Source organism: Ictidomys tridecemlineatus, chromosome 2, assembly GCF_052094955.1.
Source record: "Ictidomys tridecemlineatus isolate mIctTri1 chromosome 2, mIctTri1.hap1, whole genome shotgun sequence".
NCBI lineage: Eukaryota > Metazoa > Chordata > Mammalia > Rodentia > Sciuridae > Ictidomys > Ictidomys tridecemlineatus.
Genome location: NC_135478.1, coordinates 15,133,712 through 15,156,401, shown reverse-complemented (window position 1 = coordinate 15,156,401; position 22,690 = coordinate 15,133,712). Strand labels below are relative to the sequence as shown.

The 22,690-nt window shown below is 49.7% G+C and overlaps 1 protein-coding gene and 1 non-coding gene across 3 annotated transcripts in view; one reads left to right on the top strand and one right to left on the bottom strand.

Annotated features, from left to right (window-relative positions):
• Slc25a42 (solute carrier family 25 member 42) overlaps positions 1–17,669 on the bottom strand; it is a 29,283-nt gene extending 11,614 nt beyond the window's left edge. Inside the window, exons 1-2 of one of the 2 annotated variants that reach the window (XM_078037905.1) lie at positions 17,469–17,578; positions 4,353–4,468 (exon numbers count right to left, since the gene is read on the bottom strand). The gene's annotated coding sequence lies outside the window, so the exon portion shown is untranslated. Of the gene's footprint in view, positions 1–4,352; positions 4,469–17,468 lie in introns of both variants that reach the window. The other variant, XM_078037904.1, reaches the window with a different exon arrangement.
• On the top strand, positions 11,918–12,067 carry LOC120892150 (U12 minor spliceosomal RNA). The gene has a single exon (XR_005736802.2). It is a non-coding gene; the product is annotated as a U12 minor spliceosomal RNA (small nuclear RNA).
• Positions 17,670–22,690: the final 5,021 nt, after the last annotated feature.

Sequence of the window (22,690 nt, the reverse complement as noted above, 5' to 3'; positions counted from 1 at the left end):
GGATCCACATGCCCAGAGCCACCCAGCACCAGTGCCAACACCAGACCAAGCAGCTGGCTCAGGTCCACTTGGATCTGAGAGTCTTCATCCAATGAAACGTGTTTAGAAAATTATTCTTTTTTGCTATGGCACCTGGTTGCATATTCTTTGTTGCCAAGTTTACAATAAAAGGCCCTAATACTTCAAGAGTTCTCCCTGGAAATTGACACTGACCTCCCCATGGAAGCCATTTCAAATAATCGCCTGTGGTTAGGATCCCAGTATCCAGTCCAGAGGATTCCAGGACAGATCCGGCCCACCCCACCTCCAGTGGACATCAGTGGCCTCTGGCTATCACCCAGTTCCACCTCCAACTCTGTGAACCCCAGTGGTCTTCAGATCTGAGTGCATAGCATGGGTGGCACCTGGACTCGAGGTGCTGGGTCAGGAGACCTGGGCTGGTGATGTGGCCACGTCTGCCCACATGGCGGCCTCTGTGGAGCTGCCCTCCCGAGTGGGTTCAGCCAATTGCTGTTCCCTAGCAGTGAATGTGTCCATGAGCTGGGTCCCAGTCAAGCGCATCTCCCTCCTGTCCCTTCCACAGACTCCTGCTCCAAGCTCTCAGAAGTGTCCAGCTGTGTGATAAATACAGTTCCCAGGCAGGTGCCCGGGCAGGCCCTGCAGCCCAGACCCTCCGCCAGCTGGGCCTGCTCCTCTGTGAGCCAGAGAAGCCACCAGTCAAGGTCAAGGGCCTGCCATGGGAACTCAGGCGGACAGCTGAGACAGGGCCTCAGTGTGGTGACACAGACCCAGTCACCATGCAAACCAGTGCAGAACTACTTGACAATGCTGAGGCTGGCAGTTGGCACTTCAGGTGGCAGAGAGCTGAGGCTAATGGGGGGCTCTGGAATGTTCCTCAAAGGCCATGTGTTGAAGGCCTCTTCCCAGCCACTGGCACTAATGGGAAGATGGGGCCAGATGGGAAGGAGTGAGGTCACTAGGGCCATCCCTGGAAGGGCTTATAGGGACCGTGGTCCCTCCTCTTGCTGTTTGTGGCTGCTGTGAGGGGGGCTGCTTTCTCTGTGGTTAAGTACCCCTGAGTTCAATCCCTGGTACAAAAAAAAAAAAACAAACCAACCTTCAGTGTTCTCTAAAGGCCCGTATGTTAAAGGCTTGGTCTCCATCATGGAGCTATTGGGAGATGGTAGAACCTTTAAAGATGGGGCCTAGTGGCAGGCCTGCAGGATACTGGGGGCATGCCCTTTAAAGCTGTTCTGGGGGGAAGCTCCTTCCTCTTCTTTGCACCGTGGCCATGAGGGCATCTCCTTTGCTCCGTCCTGCACTCCCGCCAGAGGCCCGAAAGCAATTTATCGGCCCCATGGTACTGAGCCTTATCTCAGCTCTTATAAGTTGACTAGTATCTGTTATCAGTATTATTTGATATCAGGTAATTAGAAAGTTGACTAACACAATTTCCAATGCAGATGAGATCACTATCACATCAAGATAGCTGCGCAGCTGCTCACCACGCACCACCAGTCATCACAGAAATGACCTGGTGTGGACCGCGGGTGAGTGGATAGAGAAATCACGGTATGCAAACACAAATGAACCTAGAGGACACATGCCAAATGCAATAAGGCAGGCACCAAAAGATAAATGCCACATGATCACCCTTGTATGTGAAATCTTAAAAAAAGAAAAATCAAATACATAGAAAGAGAAGAACTGGTGGTTACCACTGTGGACAGTCAGGAGAAAGCGGAAGACACAGAACAAAAGGTACAAGTCGCTGTGGGTAGAATGAATAAGTCTAGTTTCTATGTACAGCATAAGGACTACAGTTAATATAACTAAATATCCTAATGTATACTGCTGATTTACTGAGAGAATACATTTTAGATACTCTTAAGGGACACATGCAAAAAGTAACTGAATGGGATGAAGGATACGTTAATTTTCTTGACTGGCAGTAATCACTTCACTATATAAACAAACATCATGTTAAGCAGGACTCCATGGCACACTCCCATAATTCCAGTCACTGGGGAGGCTGAAGCAGAAGGTTCCCAAGTTCAAGGACCAGCCTGGGCAACTTAGCCCTGTCTCCAAATTAAAACAAAAGAAACAAACAAACCAAAAAAGTGGGTGGGAAGGGCACATCACTCAGTGTTAAGAGTGCTTGCCTAACATGTGGAAGGCCCTGGGATCGTCCCCAATACTGAAAACAAAAACGCTTTGGGCTGGGCGCGGTGGCACATGCCTGTAATCCCAGCGGCTCCAGAGGCTGAGGCAGGAGGATCGCAAGTTCAAAGCCTGCCTTAGTAATTTAGCGAGGCTTGAAGCATCTCAGTGAGACCCTGTCTCTAAATAAAATACAAAAAAGGGTTGGGGTGTGGCTCAGTTGTTAAGCGCCTCTGAGTTCAATCCCCAGTACCAAAAAAAAAAAAAAAAAATTGGGAACTGGGGGTGTAGCCCAGTGGCAGAACATGTGCTTAGTTTACGCAAGCCCTGGATTCAACCACTGGGACCAAAAATTAAAAAAAAAAAAAATGAATTCCATAAATACATCCAATAAAAATATATTTTATTTTAGCCAGATGGGATAGAACATGCCAGTAATTCCAGTGATGCAGGAGGCTGAGGCAGGAAGGAGGATTGCAAATCTAAGGCCAGCCTGGGTAACTTATTGAGGCCCTGTCTCAAAATAAAAATATAAAAAGGCCTGGGGATGTAGCACAGTGGTTAAGCGCCCTGGGTCCCATCCCTAGTAGCGGGGAAAAAAAAATTTTATCTGAAACAGAGAAACTAGTAGACCCCCACCTTGACCAAATGATCAAGGTCAACAGCACCAGGGGTAGACAGACAGATGGCACGGACTCCAACACCATGAGGACACAGCTTCACTTCTCTGGGATTCCTGCCCATGAAGCATCTTACTGTAACCATGAAGAAACAGTCAGCAAGCCCAAGGTGGGATGTGCTTCTGAGCAACTGAACCCTCCTCCCGCACAGTCACAGCTGTGGTCAAGGAAGAACTGAGCTGTGGTCCCAGGTTGGGGGAGACTGTGGAGACAGGCAGCATGCCGGGGGGGAAACGGGGCAGATCCAGGTGAGGTCAGGAGGGCTGTCCTTAGTATCACATCAGTGCTGGTTTTCTGGCTCCAATCATAAAATAGTGGTGATGTGAGATGTTACCCCTACGAGCAGCTGGGTCAAGGGCACACGGGGACTCTCAATTCTTTTTGCAGCTTTTCTTACTGTCTTTGTTTGTTTGTTTGCATGCTGGGGACTTTACCCCTGGATACATCCCCAGTTCAATTTTTAAAAATTTGAGACAGGATCTCATTAAATTGCCCAGAGTAGCTTGGAACCAGCCATCCTCCTGCCTCAGCCTTCCAAGTTGCAAGGATTTCTGGTGTGCATTACCATGCCCTGCTCTTATTCATTTATTTATTTTGCAGGGATGTGGTGTACTGGGGATTGGACTCAGGGACATTCAACCACTGAGCCCCATCCCCAGCCCTATTTTGTATTTTATTTAGAGACAGGGTCTCACTGAGTTGTATAGGGCCTCGCTAAGTTGCTGAGGCTGGCTTTGAACTCGCAATCCACCTGCCTCAGCCTCCTGAGCTGCTGGGATTACAAGTGTGCACCACCGAGCCTGGTTTCTTTTTCTTCTTCTTCTTCTAATTCTTTTTTTTTTTTTTTTTTTTTTAAGAGATGGAGTCTCAGCCAGGCATTGTGGCCCACGCCTATAATCCCAGAGAGTCAGAGGCTGAGACAGAAGGATCACAAGTTTGAGACCAGCCTGGGAAACCTAGTGAGAATTTGTTTTAAAATACAAAGGTCCACTACTGTCATGTATAACTAATTAGAACAAATTAAAAAAATAAAAAGATGCAGGGGTATGGCCTAATGGTAAAGTGTCCGGGATTCAATTTATAATGCCCAGGTTGGTCTTGAACTCCTAGCCCAACTCCACCCCCTCCATCTCCTGAATACCTGGGAATGCAGAAGCACACCACCCTGGCCAACTTAGAGCTTTCCTTTGATGCTAGAATTATTTCCATATAAAAAGTTAAGGAAAAAAAAAAAAACACACTTGGAGAAAACTGGCAGCTTCAGGCCATGCCAAGAGTTTTGGGGAATCACATTTCAGATATCTCTGGCCGCCCAAGGACTGGCCTGCTGACCTGACTCCTGTTGGTCCAGTTGGTTTCTCCAGAGTGCAGTCCGAGGGCCACTGGGTGGTGACTCTGAGCCTGCATGTCTATGGCTAGGCCGAGCGCAGAGGGTTAGGGGTGGATGCCAGCCACCATGGGCAGCTTCTTAACAGAGGCTGAGTGCTGCTTGGTTTCTGAGACCATTACCTTCCTTGGTAGGGTGCCCACTCCCAGTGGCCAGCTTCTCTCCTTGACTGGATTTCCGGAGCCACACAGCTGCCAGGCCTGGGGCAAAAGCCCACATCCAGGGCCTCTCTCAGCGTCTGCGTGTGGGATGAGACCAGGGTAAAGACATGCTTATTTTTTAAACATGTTTTGTTTAGTTGTAGATGGACATAATACCTTTATTTTGTTTATTTATTTTTATGTGGCGCTGAGGATCGAACCTAGTGCCTCATATGCGCTACGTGAGCGCTCTACCACTGAGCCACAACTCAGCCCCAAAGACACACTGTTGACACAGGGCACAATATTGTTTTTTAAGTCCCTGTGTCCCTGCACTCTCATTTCTCCCGGGCCTTAACTAAGGAGGGTCCTGGAACCAATCTCTGCAGATACCCAGGGACAGTGGTGTTGTTTTTATCCCATCAGGATTGTCAACAGAGCTCCAGTCTCTGGGCTTTGCCAGTTATTCCCTTAATCTCCTTTGCTGCCCCAGGACCTGGTCCAGGACCCCACACTGCATTTAGGAGTCATATTGCCAGTACAGTAGCGACACAGAGAGGGAGTCAGAGGGACTGCAAATTTGAGACTAGCCTAGGCAACCTAGGGAGACACAATATCCAAAAAAAAAAGAAAAGAAAAAATAAGAAAGAAAAAAGGGGTGTCGCTCAGTGGCAGTACACCCTTGGGTTCAATGCCCAGCACCCACACAAAAAAAGTCATATTGCCTGTCTTCCGCAGTCCGTTACATCTTGTTGGCCTTCCCTCATTGCTGTTTTACAGGTGGGAAAAATGAGGCAGCTGAGGGGCTTGCCGGAGGTTGGGGTGTCCAGTTCGTGCTGGCCAAGCTGGACTGAGGAAAATGGTGATCATGACCACAGCTGAAGATCGGGGTGCCCTGGCTGCTCATTTCTCTCTCATGGTGAAGTCCCATCTCCCTGCTTTGCAGATGAGACACAGAGAAGTTTGGCCCAGTCCAAGGGCAGAGGGAGCTCAGGTCCCAGTGCCAGGCTCCAAAGCCATAGCTGTGTCCTTCTCCGAGCCCTGCCCCTGCCAGCAGCTCACAGCCTCCAAAGCCAGGCTCAACAGGCCATTCCTCCTGAGTCGCTCTCCCAGAGTACTGTGCGCCCCTTAATCAAGGCTGCATTTAACTTAGAGGAAGAGCCAGTTCAGGGGAGAACGAAGTCTGGCTGCACTCGGATGGCAACTCGCAAAGTTAGGTAGACACGGACACGTTCAGGGAAGCATCTCTAAGCAGAAAGCATGGCACAGCCTCCGGGCTGAGATGGAGGGTCTGGGAGCCCTGGGTGCCGAGTCTGGCACCAGGGGAGGCTCTGTCCCAGCACAAAGCCTGAAAGAGGTGAGTGGAACATTTGGCAACAGCAGCATCAAGGGACAAGGACAGAAGTCAGTGTCTGGACCATGAAGGTGAAGACTCTGGTCAACTAGTCCCTGCTGACACCCAAGGCTGCCCGCTAGAAGGAGGGTAGCAGAGGAAGCCAGCTCCTGAGGAGCTGCAGCCTGGGAAGAACTTGGAAGGAGGCAGCCCCAGGCTACGGCTCCCGAGCAGCTAGAAGAAGCCAATGGAAACCACACCTGGGAAAGGACCATGTTCTGGGCCTTGCAGGACACATTGTCCTGGCCTCAACCTAGGATACTGAGGCACAGGAGGAGACCAGACCACGTGCCAGGGAGAGACGCACTGCAGATGAGGAAAAACAGCCCTGGGGCTCCCAGGCGCCATGTTGCCAGACACAGGCTGGGTTGGCATAAGCTAAAAATGCCAACAGGACCTCAGATTGGGAAGAGCTGGACCTGGCTTGAGGCCTGGCCATATCACCTGCGCCTCACTTTTTGGACATGAGGCCTGTGGAATGTTCCCCAGCATCTTTGAGGCTCTGATACCCTGGCAACAGTGTATTAGGTCCAGTGGACAGTGACACATGGTGAGATTTGATAAAGTAAGTAAAAACTGCACCTGGGTGCTGGGTGTCCAGCTCAGTGGTAAAGTGCTTACCTCGTGGGTACAAGGCCAAAAACATCAATTTGCATGGACTTTTTCTTTCTTTCTTTTTTTTTTTTTTCCAGTGCTGGGGATTGAACCCAAGATCTTATGCATGCTAGGCGAGTGGTCTACCACTGAGCTGCACCCCCAGCCCTTTTTATTTTATTTTGACTTGCTAAGTTGCTAAGGCTGGCCCCAACTTGGAATCCTCCTGCCTCAGCCTCCTATGTAGCTAGGTTTATGTGTACCACTACACCCAACCTGATGCGCTTAAATCTTCATGAAAAACAGAGCCAGTCAATTCACATTGGAAACTGTCTGCCATACGTCCTATAGTGGGGGCGTTGCTTCCTCTCACTTTGTTACCCCACACACTCCTTCAGCACCTGCTGCCAGGTTGACCATACCGGTCATCCCTCTGGTTCCTTGCAGGTCCATGCAAGTGGAAAGGCACAGCCTGGCCACCTACAGAATGTGCCCAAATGACAAGTCTGAGTGGCCCTGTTTCCCCCAGGAGGCCTCTGAGTCTTGAGCATGGTCACAGAGAGGGAAGGAAGAAGGACCTGCTGTCCCTCCTCCTGCTCCCTTCCCCACTGTAGTCACTGTGAGTCACCCAGCGGGTGAGGCCCTTCTCATCCCCAAACCCTGAGCCTTGGAGCGCAGTCAGTGACTCCTACCCCTCATCACCTGCCATGGGAGCAGCCAAGATTGGCTCTGTCCTTCAACAGGTGGGTGCCCCCAGGCAGGTGCCCCAGTTCCCAGGAGCCTCAGCTTCCCGTGAGTCGGACCTGCAGTGGCCACCTGAGGACCAATAAACCTGCACACAGACCACGCCTTCTCCAGACCCCAAGCAGCAGAGTGTTACCTAAAATTTTCTGGGACAAGGGATGTGGACACACTGGAGCCCTCGGGCACTGGGGAGGTCAAATGGGGAAGATGCTTGGAACTCAGTCTGGAGGGTCTTCAACAAGTTCAATTCCACTCCTAGGTGGAAAGCTAAGAGGGACACACAGAACTTGTACATGAGCGTTCACAGGAGCATGATGCACAACAGCCTGAGTGCTAGTGTTCTGGCCTAGCGTGTGCAAAGCCTGGGCTTAAACCTCAGTCCTGGGAAGAGAAAAAAACAACACCTCAAACACGGGGCTGTGACTCGGTGGTGCTGTGCTTGTCTTGTATGTTGGAGGCCCTGGGTTCTCTCTCCAGCACTGGAAAAATAAAGATTTATTTCACTTTGCAATGTGTAAGTTATACTTCAAGAAAAGACATTTAAACAGTGGAAACAAAAGAGACAAAAAAACACTGCCCGGCCAGGTACAGTGGTACAGGTCTATAATCCCATCTACTCGAGAGGCTGAGGCAGGAGAATCTAAGTTCAAGGCCAGCATTGGCAATTTAGTGAGACCCTGCCTCAAATAAAAAATAACAACTATTGCTGAATGTGGTGGTGCATGCCTATAATCCCAGCGGCTCAGGAGGCTGAGATAGGAGGATAGTGAGTTCAAAGCCAGCCTCAGCAATGGCGAGGCGCTAAGCAACTTGGTGAGACCCTGTCTCTAAATAAAATACAAAATAGGGTTGGGGATGTGGCTCAGTGGTTGAGTGCCCCTGGTTCAATCCTTGATACACCTCCCCCAAAATAAAAGAATAATAAGTCCTGGGGGATGAAGCTCAGTGGTAGAGCACGCCTAGTACCAATAATGCGAAAACAAAACAAACAAACAACAACAACAAAAATCCCTGCCCAGTCCCTCCCAGGACAGCTGACCCTGAGCCTGGGGGTGGGCCAGGCCTTAACAATGGTAATTCCCAGGGGACTGGGATGAATGGGCTTCAGGTGACTGACTTGCTCATATTGGTGGAGGACACCATCCTCTCTCTACTCCACTCTCTCCGCTGTCACCAGGAAGATGATGGAGCTGACCCTTGATTTAAGGGTGGCTCAGATGACCCTCAGTGGGTAGTAAGATCTCACACTTTTCTGGTTTCAGGGTGCTGGACCCAAAGACAAATCTGGAGGATTTTTTTTTTAATATTTATTTTTTAGTTCTCGGCGGACACAACATCTTTGTTGGTATGTGGTGCTGAGGATCGAACCCGGGCCGCACGCATGCCAGGCGAGCGCGCTACCGCTTGAGCCACATTCCCCAGCCCAGATCTGGAGTTTTGAGGAGACCACCAAGCCAGAGAGGCCCTCTCTTTCCAGGACAAGGGCAGCGGGGAGAGTTCTGAGGTAGGGTCCACATAGAGCTCAATGCAGAGCAAGGCCAGAAGGAGAAGGTGAGCACCAACAGATGGGGGCACTCACAACCCAGCGGTGCTGGAAGAATCTTGGAGGGTACCAGAAGCACCTGGACTCTTCCATCACGGAACCTGAATGAGCTTCTGTCACTTGCACCTCCCGGAGTCCTAACTCACATGCTGCGCCAGGGTGCCTACTTCCCTTATTCTCCTGTACACATCCTGTACTGTACCTCTAACCATATATGACAATGTCCTTTCTCCCAGGAGGCCCAGCTTCAAGACCTCACTGGGGCTAGGCGTGGTGGTATACGTCCGTGATCCCAGTTGGCTCAGGAGGCTAAGGCAGGAAGATCACAAGTTCAAAGCCAGCCTCAGTAACTTAGCGAGGCCCTAAGCAACTCGGTGAGACTGTCTCTAAATAAAATACAAAAAAGGGCTGGGGGTGTGGCTCAGTGGGTAAGCACCCCTGGGTTCAATCCCTAGTACCAAAAAACAAACAAGTAACAAAAACTTCACTAATTATCTGTCTACAGCACCAGAGCTTTCTGGACTAGAATTCAGATGTCAGGTCTTCCTGGGAAGTTAGATGAGAATTAGGGACCAGGTGCACAGGGGCCCCTTGGCAGATCACAAGAGTGCCATTCAGAGAAAGACCCCGAATAACAAACTTTGATCTTTTCTCATGCTATTTTCTGTTCGGGTGACCCTAGATGGAAATGTCTGCAATATTTGGGATCTCTGGATCAGCTGTGGCATGAAAACTTCCCAAGTTCTAGGAACACTGATGGGAAGCAAGTTCACCGTGTCAGATGAAGCAGGACAGAGCTGCTTCTTGTTCAGGATCGGGTGTTTTTCTACAAGCCCCAGACTGCAGCAGCTGCACGTGTTTGACCATCCTAACACCCACACACCCCACACACGTGGATCCTACGCCCTGGGGAGCTCCCAGACCAATGATGGTGGGGGCAACTGCACAGCTGCAGGCCCCACCCTCTGAGACACAGGAAATGTTTGCACAACCTGGAGGATGCAGTTACTTGTGAATGGAGTTAACAAGCACCTATAATCTGTGTAAACAGAAGCCAATTAACATCCTATCTGGGGTCAATAAAAGCTGTTTTCTTTTCAGTTAATAGTCATTAACTTCAACTAAGTGATCCTGGTGCATCTTACATAATGGTTGTTCCCTGATAACCCAGGTGATTGGCTGCCTTGCAGCTTCTCCATGCTGGGTGTGCCTTTCAGACCCACCTCATTACTGAAACCCTGGCTGCCATCTCTATGGGCTAATCGCACAGACGTCCAAGTCCTGAAAGAGCTAGATGATTCTGCGATCAATCACTGTCCTCTGTTCTTGCAGACCGCCACCCATACCTGTCACCAGATGCCCTTGGATGTTTATCTGAAACAAAACAGGGCACCCGATGGTACTCAGACCCTCTGCTCAGAAGGTGCACTTCAGTACCTGGTCCTCATCCCCAAAGCCCTCTCTTCTTCAGGGCGCTCTGCATCTGGTTGGCCTTCAACAATTATTTGCCAGATGAGGGAGTCAACTCCCTGGACACGCTGAAGTCTGCTCTGGCTGGACTCCCCCGGGCTGCACTTCCACTGTGTCCTTCAAAGCCTGCCTTAAGTGTTCCCTTCTTACCTCCCCCAAAGTTAGCCGCTCAGCCCAGCATGGAGCACTCAGTGGTTCTCTGCTGCACTGTGATAGACTTTGATTTGTCTCCCCACTAGGCTGGGGTCCCGGGAAGTCAAGGGCCTGAGTCATGTCGAGCCTAGAAAAATTCATGACACCAACCTCCAGCCTTTGTAGTCATGTCCTCCTGCCCTCACTTGTCCTTACATGGTGCAAGAATGTTCCTCTTAGCTGGCTACAGTGGCACACACCTGGCATCCCAGCTACTCAGGAGGCTGAGGCAGGAGGATCGCCAAGTTTGAGGCCAGCCTAGGTAACTTCATGAGACCCCCCACCTCAAAATAAAATAAAGGGCTGGGGATGCAGTCCAGTGGTAGAGCACGTGCCGAGCATGTGTGAGGTCATCGGTTCAAGCCCCAGAGCCATAAAAACAAAACAAAAAAGAAAACAACAAAAACCTACTGCTCACCAAATATTTCAAAATTGTCACTGCTGTTCACTGTAACCTCTGACCCTGCCATCTGAGGTTCAGTGTCCTTCAGCTGTGATCAATGTGCTCTGGCAACTGGAGCTGCTGGTAGCTCTCAAACACGCATCTGTCCACTTTGTAGCCTGGCCACCAAGACCTGACTGTTCTTCAAAGCCTCATTCAAAAGCACAACACGCCCCTCCCAGCCTGAGGTTTCTCCACATTCTTCTTCTTCTTCCTTTTTTTTTTTTTTTGTGTGTGTGTGTGGTACTGGGGATTGAACTCTGAGGCACTCCACCACCAAGTCACACCCTCAGACCTATTTTGTGTTTTATTTAGAGACAGGGTCTCACTGAGTTGCTTAGCACCTCGATTTTGCTGAGGCTGGTTTCGAACTTGCAATCCTCCTGCCTCAGCCTCCTGAGCCCCGCTGGGATTATAGGCACGTGTGCCACTGTGCCCGGCTATTTTTTTTTTTTTTTTTTTTTTTTTTTAGTATTAGGGATATTTAACTCAGGGCACTTTACCAATGAGCCCTTTTCATTTTTTATTTTGAGATAGGGTCTTACTAAATTGTTTAGGGCCTCTCTAAGTTGCTGAGGCTGGTCTCGAACTTGTGATCCTCTTACCTCAGTCTCCCAAGTTGCTGGAATTATAGACATAAGCCATGTGCCTGGCTCCCCATTATTTTTCATCTATATCATCTAAGGCCTTGTTGGCAAAGGGCCATGCACACAGATCATGCCAGAAGTTGGGTACCCCAATCTATGCTCTTCTCCTCTCTGAGGCCCTGTGAGGGAACAATGCTGCAGAGAAGAGGCTTGTCCTCAGCAGGGGAGGTGCAAGATCTCCTTTGCTTCTACAGCCATGAGATGCTCCAGCGGCAAGTGTTTCCAGAACCACATACACCAGAATCCTCCAAGACGTCTGTACAGGACTCTTGAGCTCCAGCCTAGACTAACTACATCTGAACTGCCTTTTAGATAGGATAGGGATAAGGCTTGCTGCACCAACAAAAACCATCAGCTCTCCATATCTGCAGGTTCCACATCTGGAAACATTGCGTCTGTGCAGATCTTGATTTTTCTTGTCCTTATTCCCTTAACAATACAGAATAACAATTATACACACAACATTTAATTTGTACTAGATATTCTTACGTCATCCAGAGATGATTTAAAGTACATAGGAAGATACCTTATACTTATGAGGATGGAAAATAACAATTTGGGATGATGCCTGAATCCTCAATGCTAATTTGAGACAAATTTTTGAGCAAGTAAAGGCTGCTCTTAAAGCGACACCTTTACTTTGCAGGATTCATGGGAGTTGTGATCTGCCTGACTCCTGGACATTTAAAAAGTAGACCCATCAGCCTGGTGCCAAGGCTCACACCTGTAATCCTAGCAACTCAGAAAGCTGAGGCAGGAGATCACAAGTTCAAGACCAGTCTCAGCAATATATTGAGACCCTGAGCAACTTAGCAAGGGCCTAAGCAATTTAGTGAGATGCTATCTCAAAATAAAAACTAACAGTGGCTTGGAAGTCTGAGGTGGAAGGATTGGGAGTTCAAAGCCAGCCTCAGCAACTTAGCGAGGCACTAAGCAACTCAGTGAGACCCTGTCTCGAAATAAAATACAAAACAGGGTTGGGGATATTGCTCAGTGGTCGAGTGCCCCTGAGTTCAATCCTGGTACCCCCCCCCAAAATAAATAAATAAAATAAAAAATTAAAAGGTCTGGCCCAGTGGTAAGGTGCCCCTGGGTTCAATTCCTGGTACCAAAAACAAAAAACAAACAACACTCATCCCCAACAACAACAACAAAAAGGCTGGGGTTCCAGTACAGAGCAAGCAAGCAACCAAACCAACCAACCAACCCAGCATAAATGTAGTCTGTCAGTTGTGGAGAAGTTCACAATCAAGGTGAGGCAGGGCTGGTCTCTTGTGGCTGTGAAGAAAAATCTGTTCCACGCCTCTTCTGGTTTCTTGCAGCTGCCAGGAATTCTCGGGAGTTCCTAGGTTTTTGACTGATCTCTCCAGTCTCTGTCCCATGGCCTTCTCCCTCTTGTGCATCTATGTGTCTCCTCCTATCTATCTATTTATCTATCTATCTATCTATCTATCTATTGAGATCCTGAGGGTTGAAGCCAGGGCTTTATGGATTCTAGGCAAGCATACTATCACTGAGTTGCATCCCCAGGTCTTTATTTTATTTGAAACAGGGTCTCACTAAGTTGCTGAGGCTAGCCTCAAACTTTCAATTCTCTTGCCTCAGCCTCCTGAGTCACTGAGATTGTAGGCATGCACCACTACCATTCGGTCTCTGCTTCCTCTTCTTACAATGACAGTAGTCATTGAATGTAGGACACTCTTAGATACCTACCAAGACTCCCAGTGGATGTCTGAAACCACAGATAGAACCAAATCCTATATGTACTGTTGTTCCCCATACATATACGTCTATAATAAAGTTTAATTTATAAATTAGGCACAGTAAGAGATTAACAATAACAACTAATTATAAAATAGAATAACTATAGCAATTACTATAATGAAGTTATGTGAATATGGTCTTCCCCCCTCTCCTCTTCCTCGTCTCTCTCTCTCTCTCTCTCTCTCTCTCTCTCTCTCTCTCTCTCCTTTTCTTTCCCTCTTTCTCTCTCTACCCACTTCCAGAGAACTCTGTTTGGCCCCTGGGATCTGAGCATTCAGCACAAGATGGTCAAGACAGTCCCAGCAAAAGGTGCTCAGTGAGGAAAGCAAATGTTAACAAACATATTTTAAAAATAGCCCAGTGACCAGGGAGGGGTCACTGGGGGACAATGCTCTACTTCTTGAGCTGGGTGTTAGTTTCATTATTCTTATACCTTTTTTCTTTTCACAGGTACATGATATACGTTTTATAAGGTATTTCACACATAAAATTAAAAATGCAGAGTTTTTTTGTTTTGTTTTTGCAGCACTCTGTCACCCTAAGCCTCACATAGGCTGGGCAAGCACCCTACCACTGAGCTACACCCCTACCCCTAAATGCAATGCATGTTTTCAAGAGCTGACTTGCAAAACTCAAAAAAAGCAAACAGTTCTGATGCACTCAATCCTCTCCTAGTGTCTAACTGCCAAAAGCTGATTGATACTCAGGAATGGGCCTGACCTCAGTATGATGACTCCTTCAAACTGGCACAGATGGTGAGAAATCTCAGACTCTGAATAGAATCTCAAAACAGCTCCCCAAATACCTGACTCATTTTATGATCCCTTTTTTTTTTTTTTTTTTTTGCTAGACCCAAGTGGGAAAAAAGAAGAAAGCAGGACTGGGAGTACAGCTCAGTGGTAGAGTGCTTGTCTAACATGTGCAAGGCCCTGGGTTCCATCCCAGTACCACAAAAATAAAACTAAATTTTAAAAAATTAGCAACAAGGGCTGGGGTTGTGGCTCAGGGGCAGAGCTCTTGCCTAGCACTGTGAGGCCCTGGGTTCGATCCTCAGCACCATATAAAAATAAATAAATAAAAATAAAGGTATTGTGTCCACCTACAACTAAAATTAATTTTTTAAAATTAACAACAGCTAAAAGTTTCTTGCCCCCACCCCCATGCTCTCAGTACTAGGGATTGAACACAGTTCCTTGCATATGTGAAATGAGCAGATACCACTGAGCTACATCCCAAGTTCTTTTTTTTTTTTAATATTTATTTTTCAGTTTTCGGTGGACACATCTTTGTTGGTATGTGGTGCTGAGGATCAAACCCGGGCCACACGCATGCCAGGCAAGCGCACTACTGCTTGAGCCACATCCCCAGCCCCCCCCCACCAGTTCTTTTTTAAAAAATATATATTTTTTTAATTTTTATTCTAATTTGTTATATATGACAGCAGAATGCATTACAATTCATATTACACAAATAGAGCACAATCTCTGGTTGTATACAAAGTATATTCACACCATTTGTGTCTTCATATATGTACTTTGGATAATAATGTCCATCCCCAGTTATTTATTGAATGGGTCTCACTGAGTTGCCAAAGCTGGCCTCAAACTTGTGATCCTCCTGCCTCATCCTCCCAAATAGCAAACTGTTCTGCTTAAGGTAACTTATGCCCAAATCTCTCAGCAACCCCACCTCCACTCCCAGCCTCAGGGACTACCAGTAATGCCTTGTCTCCCAATCTTGTAAGGAACCTCAAATGCAGGGTTTCCTCCAAGCTTGCAGAGGAGGAACTCAAATATTTCCTGAACTTTACTCTTATTGTGGAAGAAAAACAGTAGTCTAATGTTTAACCCTACCCCAGGGGCCAGAGCATCTAAGAAAGGGGAAGATCAAAAGCACCTCCTGTGCTGTTTTGCACCAATCGGACAAGACAGATCAGAACACTTGCTGATATCTGAGTTGGACCGGGAGGAGGAAACAGGCCTTCCCGCTGAACAGCTCAGAGAAGAAAGACTGATCATTTAGAGACACATGCCCTTTAACCAAGCCACTCCTAAGAAGTACAAGTAGTTGGACCTAAATGCCATGCAGACGGAGGTTTTGAAGTGCCTGAGCACAGCTGAAGCCCACCCACATTCACACCAGATTTGCTGATACAGGAATCTATATATTCACTGCAGCTCAATTTATAACAGCAAAAGATGGGTGACAGCTTAAACAGCCATCAATAAGGGCCTGGCTCCTCAGTCACAGACTACTTCTAGAAAGAAATATTAGAAATTATTAACAGCACAGGTGCATCCAGAGGGTCTGGGTACAGATAGAGACCTGCTTGATTTTTAATTATATGCACCTTTGTGCTGGTTTTCTAAAAACTATATACATCAATTACATTGTCAAAGTTTAATTTTATATATATATATATATATATATATATAACATATATATAAATGTATACATATACACACAAGTACAAGTATGTATGTACAGTACACACCTATATGCACATACATATTTACAAACATAAATGCCCAAACCCATATGTTTTATTTTTTATTAAATTATTATTTTTTGTAGTCCTGGGGATCAAACCCAAGCTAGCAAGGGCTCTGCCACTGAGCTGCATCCCCAGCTGCTGCAGGCCCCCAATATATGATTACATGATCCCTTTAGCAATTGGATGGAAAATCCCAATGGCCTCAGTTTCCCCAGAAGAAGCTGAAGGTGACGTGGCCCTGAGGAACATTCTGGCATCCTGGTTGCAGGGAGACAGGCAGGAGTAAGAAGCACTATGCAAGCCCTACAGGAAATGGCATGTTGCTGCTTTTCAACAACAAAGCCACCGACCTCCTTCTATGCTGCACACATGCAAATAAGACTCAAGGGAACTTGAAAAGTTCCAGAAGAATCATTATTCCCAGCACCACACAGACTCCAGTTTTGCAGTTTAGCTTTAAATGGCTGCAACATTAGCTTGCCTGACTCTGGAAAGTATTTCCTTACTCTCAGTTTAGTGGCTTCAAGAGCTTGCACAGATCAGAGGGCCTGGGTCTGTGCCCTCGCCAACAGCTCCCCAAAGGATGAGCTATCCCACTCCTATATGCCTCCGCACGGGCCCCAGGGCTTGGAGATACAAGCTCGGATGCCACGGATAGGCTGCCCCTTTCAGCTAAGCCTTTCCGGATTCAGTCAAAGTCACGATTCCTGAGAGGAGCATGGGGGTGGGGTGGTATTTCCCTCCAGGTCAGAGTAGGAGGCCCCACACCCCTGGAGATCAACACAACAGATGGGCAAAAATGGGGGAAGTAATCGATGAAGAAGAGATGGGCTCTGTCTCCAGCATTCTAGTGGCTTTAGGTTTGTCGCTGCCAAAATGGGGATGATTCTGGTTTTGCTGGCTGATGGGATTATTCTAAAGCCTGGAATTACCTTATTTCTGTCAGCACTGTTATAAACTGAAAGATAAAAATTGGGTGGGCTTTTGTTTGGGAAGGGTACAGTAATCTTGAGACCCAAGGCCTGGGTGAATGTTGGAGGACCTGGGGGATCTAGGGAGGAGAAACACAGAGGTGCACTTGTGAAAAAGCATAAGAGGTGGAGTGGGATAAGAGGGAGGGAGAGATGGGGCTGCTAGAAGCATAAGGGCAGGTGGGGTGATACACAGGGCACCCACTCAGGTTTCTGAAGGTGTATTGGGGAGAGGGATAGCACAGACCTGAACATGAGGAGTCTGTGAAAGGAGAGGCACAGGCCCGGGTGACGGAGTGGGAGACGTAAGAGAGGGGTGGAAGGCTCAGCTGTTGGTGTGGAGGTTGCGGCCGCAGTTGTGGAAACTCCTGTGAGGTTGGGAGGGTCACAACATCAACTGTGAGGTTGTCATATACAGGGACAGTCTCAGGGTGTCCATGAGTGGGGGCCCGGTGTCAGATTGTGAAGCGGGATGTCAGACTCAACTGTGCAAGACAGGGGATGGAGATCAAGGAGGTGGGCGCGAGTCAAGAGGAGAGGAGCATGTCAAGGAGGCCAGTCTCAGGTGTTTGGGGGGGTGTCAAGAGAAGGGACGTGGTCAGGTGTGCGTGGGCTGTGAGTGAGCGGGCTCAGATCTGGCTCTGGAGACTCCCTGACGGCATTAGATGTGGGATCGGGGTCGGGGGGTCTTTAACCTCTGTCCCGGGGACGCTGCTGTCACGCTCCGCCTCCCCCGCCTCCGCCCTAGGGTCCATGACAGGACCCGTGCAGTGCCTCAGTTCGGTCTGGCAAGCGCGGGCCCCCTGACGCCTGCGCCGCCCCGCGCCCCCCGCGTCCAGCTCACCTGCTCGGACGCGTCGCCGCCGCCACCGCCGCCACCTCCAGCCGCCACAGCCCCGCCTCGCGCACCCCCAGTGCGCGCCACGGGAGGGGTACACGCTGGGTTTCGATTGGCTGCTCTGTGACTAATCAGCGCTGGAGACGGTAGGAATTGGCGGGCATGAAGCGGACAGACAGCCCGTGAAGCCAATCGCTGAAGAATAGAGGCAGGGCTACTGGGAGAGGCTCTGGTCCCCCGGAGCGTTCCTGCGGGGCGCGAGGTCCTGGGAGGCAGGGCCCTGGAGCAGGCGAGGATTGGAGCCTTGGCAGAAAACCGGCAGTCCTAACTACCAATCACTGAGCATCGAGGGCGGGGCTCCAAGTAAGCTGGCGCGACTGGCGGGGCAGAGGTGGAGGGACGGAGGGAGTAGCCTGAAGAGCAACGGTGATTGGCTGCTAAGGCGAAGACGGGCAGGCCCCGCGGCTAATCGTAGCAGCCATGGGCGGTGCGCCAAAGGATTCGGGTGTGTGTGTGTTGGGGCGGGGGAGGGTAGTGTAAGGTGCAGTTTGACCCGCCGTGCTGCTGCAGGAGGTGGCCTTGGACGCCCCGCACTGTCTCCTGAGGCTCCGGCGAAGAGTCTGCCCTCTGGCTACCCAGCGCAGAAGTGGGGCCTCCTACTCTGACCGTGAACTTGGACCTTAAAAGCTGAAGGATTCTTGGATAATCCTTCAGCCCTTTCCTCCCCACTACTCCCCTGCAAATGACACAGAGGGCAGAAACTCGCTGGAGGTCACCCAGAGCCGCCCTTTGCAGCTCGGGGTAGTGTGCAGACGTGGAATAAAGAAGGAGAGGCCTACTGAAAAGCTCTGTGTGATTCCTGAAAGTGCCTTAAAAAATTTTATATATATATATATATATATATATATATATATATATATATATATATATATCCAATGGACCTTTATTTTTATTTATATGCGGTGCTGAAAAATCGAACCCAGGGCCTCATTCATGCTAGGCAATAGCCCTACCACTGAGTCACAACCCCAGCCCTGAAGTGCCTGACTTTTGAGTTCAAGCTTTCTCCTCCGTGGGATCCAATGACATCCCTGTTGGGCCTCCTCCCGGTAAGCCTCACGTTTCAAATTGGAAGGATTTGACAGATGTGAATTAACTCAGTCTTAACCACAACCCCAAGATGTCGAAGCGACCACTGACAGAAACCGAAACACTGGTCAAGCTCCTTGTGCAAGAGTGCACAGCACTTTAGTTATCCCATTTAGACATGAATTTCCAAAAAGCAGGTTTTCACAGAGTAAGACAATACCAGAGAACTGCCACTGGGGACCTGAATTACCTAGGTTAGAATCCTCTTCTAGTCACTGGTCCACTGGATAACCTTGGGCAAACACTTGTGAGCCTCAGATTTTCTCATTTGAAAAATAGGAAAATGTGCTGAGCCTGCAGGTTGCTTAGTATACCTAAGACCCCAGGTCTTCTGTTCTCTTGTCAGCAGGCTGGCAACAGCCAACCTCCCTGCCACCCTCCAACAATGGCAGAACTGGAGGAAAAAAAATTGATGATTTCTACACCTTGATCTTTCCTTTTTGGAATTGCTTTCCTTGGGGAATTTATTTTAAAATTTTATATATATTTTAGTTCTTGGCGGACACAACATCTTTCTTTGTATGTGATGCTGAGGATCGAACCCGGGCCGGATGCATGCCAGGCGAGCGCGCCACCGCTTGAGCCACATCCCCAGCCCCCATCCTTGGGGAATTTATAAGCCAGCTTTTGCTTTTATCTTCTGGCGAAAGCCTTTGACCCTCAACAGGTCACGTCTGGCCTGTGAGCCTCACTCTGTCTGTGAAGTGGGTTCATGGCATTTTTTTGCACTTGCCAGCAGTTTAGAGAGACACCTGCCACCCTGTGCTCTCAACTGTTAGCTATAGACATCTCCCCCAAGCCCTCTCTGTTCTTTGAATCACCAAGTGTACTCCTTTAATCTTCAGGGCAGAGAGGTTACCACATTGGCTCTTATTTCCTCCAAGTGCAGGCTGGGCCTGGTGGAGATCAAGTTCAGAACAAGAGAATCTTGGGAGGAAGCAAGGTTGAGCTTAATAAGGGTTCACATTTCAGAGCTATGTAAACCCCTTGCTCAATGCTTGATCCACAAAGTATCAAACTGGAAGGATGTTTCAGAAGTTCACACTGTGAACGTCACTGGCCCAAGGCTACCATCTAACTCCTGATAGTCCTGTGATTTTCCCACCTGGGCTTCTTCTCCCACCTGTGGTTTGCTTTCCTGAAGTCTCCAGGCCCTGTTCCTCATTCTGTGCTCTGGGGGAAGACAAGGAAGCTGAGGTTTATTAAACACCTCCTGATGTCAGGTCCCAGTTGGGTTAGGATAGGGTCTTCCCCAACACCATTTCCCAACCTTCTCTTCCAGGTGTAGGTGACGGCACCCACTTTGCAGATGACTAAACTGAGTCTCTCATGGCCAGTGTTCCTTGGTGAAAGGGCTGGGTTCAAATTCCTGATCTTTTTGCCATGCTGGGGACTGAACCCAGGGCCTTCCAAGTAAGGCAAGGGCTCTACTGCTGAGCTATGTACCCAGTTCTGTTCTTTTCTACTTATGGGTCACAGGAATTTTAGTAAGAGACTCAAGCTCCCTGCCTCAGTTTCCCAGCGCAACATTAATGAAAGGGAAGCAAAAACTTTTACAATGGTTTTGTCCTTAATAAGTGCTGGCTGAATGCTAGTGGTAGATACATTGTCATTCTCTAGTGCTTTATGGACATGGACCAGCTACAGGGGTAGGTTGCCAACCAACGAAGATATCTATGTTGGAAGAACCCCAGCTCTCAGTACCCAGCCTGCCAGACCTTGCGAGGGAGGTAACAAAGCTCCTGGAAGGTCCCATGGCACCCCTGGGGACAGTGCCAACGGAGGCAAGGGTCAGGCAGCAAGCCAGCACCATGCTGCCTCTGCTGATGTGCCAGAGGCACTAGCTGGGCTCTGGCTTCTGTTCCCTTGTCAGCAGGCTGGCAACAGCCAACCTCCCTGCCACCCTCCAACCAAGGCAGGCAATGCCCCTTGGCTCCAGCAAATGACACCCTCATCACAGGCACCTCAGCGGAGTCCAGCTAGGAGGCCCAGGATCCCGGATCTTCTGCCTGCATGGCCCTGGGCAAGACACTGCCTACCTGCTTCCCAGTTTCCTCTACCTTCAGGGATCCCAGGAATCATCTTATATGACAGTTATGGGTCAGGGCCAGGCCCAGGATCAACTGAGGCCAGAAAGTCATTTGCCCAAGTTCAGCTTAGCAAGGTTGATAAAGGAGGGGCACGGAGGAGGGCCAAGCTGGGGTCTCAATCTTGTATGGCCCTTTGAATGGGGGTAAGACTACTTCTTATATGGAAAATGGGATTCACACTCCAAGCCTCTCAAAGGCCAGGAAGGCAACGATGTTCTGTCCCAGGACCCTGGGCCCTTCCCTGGCTGGAGGGAAGCATCCTGAACATAGTACTGATGGCTGCGAGGCCAGTCCCAGGTCAAGGTGGTCCCACTCGTCTCCCAAGGCTCAGAGAAGTCAGGCCACTTGTCCACAGTGCACAGAAGCAGAGGTGGTCGAATATGCTCACCCCTGCAGCAAGGTCCCCCTCAGCCCATGTCTCTATGTTGTCAACAAGGACAGCAAGTGCCATGTGCTGGGTGGGTCCTCTGAACCAGGTCTTACTGGAGGCTGTGACCATGCAGTGACAGATCCAGCCTGTGATCACATAGGGAACTGAGACTCATGGAGTAGAGGTGACATGTCTAAGGCTGCTGAGCAGGGATGGGGACACTGGCCTGCTGACTCCAGGAAAATATGGGGTTTTCAGCCCCTTGTGCGACCTCACCCAACGTGTCTATCCAAACGTGCTCTGAGCCACACTCACTGAAGACTCCCATTTCCTAAGGCCCCAGGTGAAACAGACTGATAAGGTGAAGCCAGCTCCTCCCAAAGAAGCTGGCCAAGGGCCCAGTGGAGGATGTTGGAGCCGCTGGTAGGGCCTTCCCTCCAACCACACAGTGTTCTTCTCTAGTTTATTCAGGTGCAGTTCAAAAATATGAATAGGAAGCTGGAGCGCAGCGGGGAGGGGAGCCTGCCGGCAGCAAGCAGCAGGGGGCCATGCGAGACAAAGGGAAGGGTTTACACAGTAGGTGACCTTGGACAGGGTCAGAGGCCAGAGGTGGAACACGGGGTGATGTGACAGGGGTCTCCCTGAAAAGGCAACCTAGGAACTGAAACCTGGTGGCAGGTGGAGCCAGTCAAGGGAGAGCTGCAGGAGGTGGGCTCCAGGCACAGGGCACAGCCTTGCAGAGGCCGTGGACTGAGGCGGCCAGTGTGGCTGGCGCAGAGTGTGGCGCAGGGTGAGGAGCTGTGGGAAGACAGAGCGGGCAGTGGGCCAGGCCTGGGTCAGGCTGGCCTGTGGGCCACCAAAAGACTAGTTGGTTTTATGTGGGGGGCACCTGGAAGCCACAGGCAGATTGGGAGAAACCTGGGGCATGACACATGAACAGTGCCGAGGACTGTCCAAGGTCGCACACATGTCTGTTCCAAAATCCAAGCCAGGGTAGCCTAGGGCAGGCACAAGATCCTTCACACAGATCCTGGTGAGTCCCCTGAGGGAGGGGGGCAGGGCAGAGTGGCCCAGTCTGAGGCTCAGGTCTGCCCCTCTGGGCTGACTGGGGCTCTTCCAGGCTGGGGGTGGGGATTTTGACACTACAAGGAGATGGAACCAGGGTGACTTCCCCCTCCCACCCTACTCCAGCTATTTACATTGACTGGTTTCCATGAAAACCAAGGTTCTTCAGGTCACCGACTGAGGGAATTCAGGCCTGCCCAGGCAGGGTAGGGGTGTGGCAAGGCTGCGGGTGGGCTGGGAGAGCTGGAGGGCCATGAGAGGTGGGGGGCAGAGGGAGGGGGGAGGGAGGGAGGAGAGAGGCCTGGGCAGGAAGGGGGGTGGCACCCACTGGAGAGCCCCAGGTTGTTCTGACCTCCATTGAACTGCTGGGATGACCTCAGTGTGACCTCTAGGCTGGCTTCAGAGCAGGAAAATTAGGGTCTACAATAATTTGGGGGATCCCAGAACACCTGGGATGAAGGATGAGCACTGGGGGCAACAATAATGTCCATCCTACAGATGGAAAACCAAGGGTCAGAGAGGAGAAACAGGCTACCAGAGACACCCCACCAACA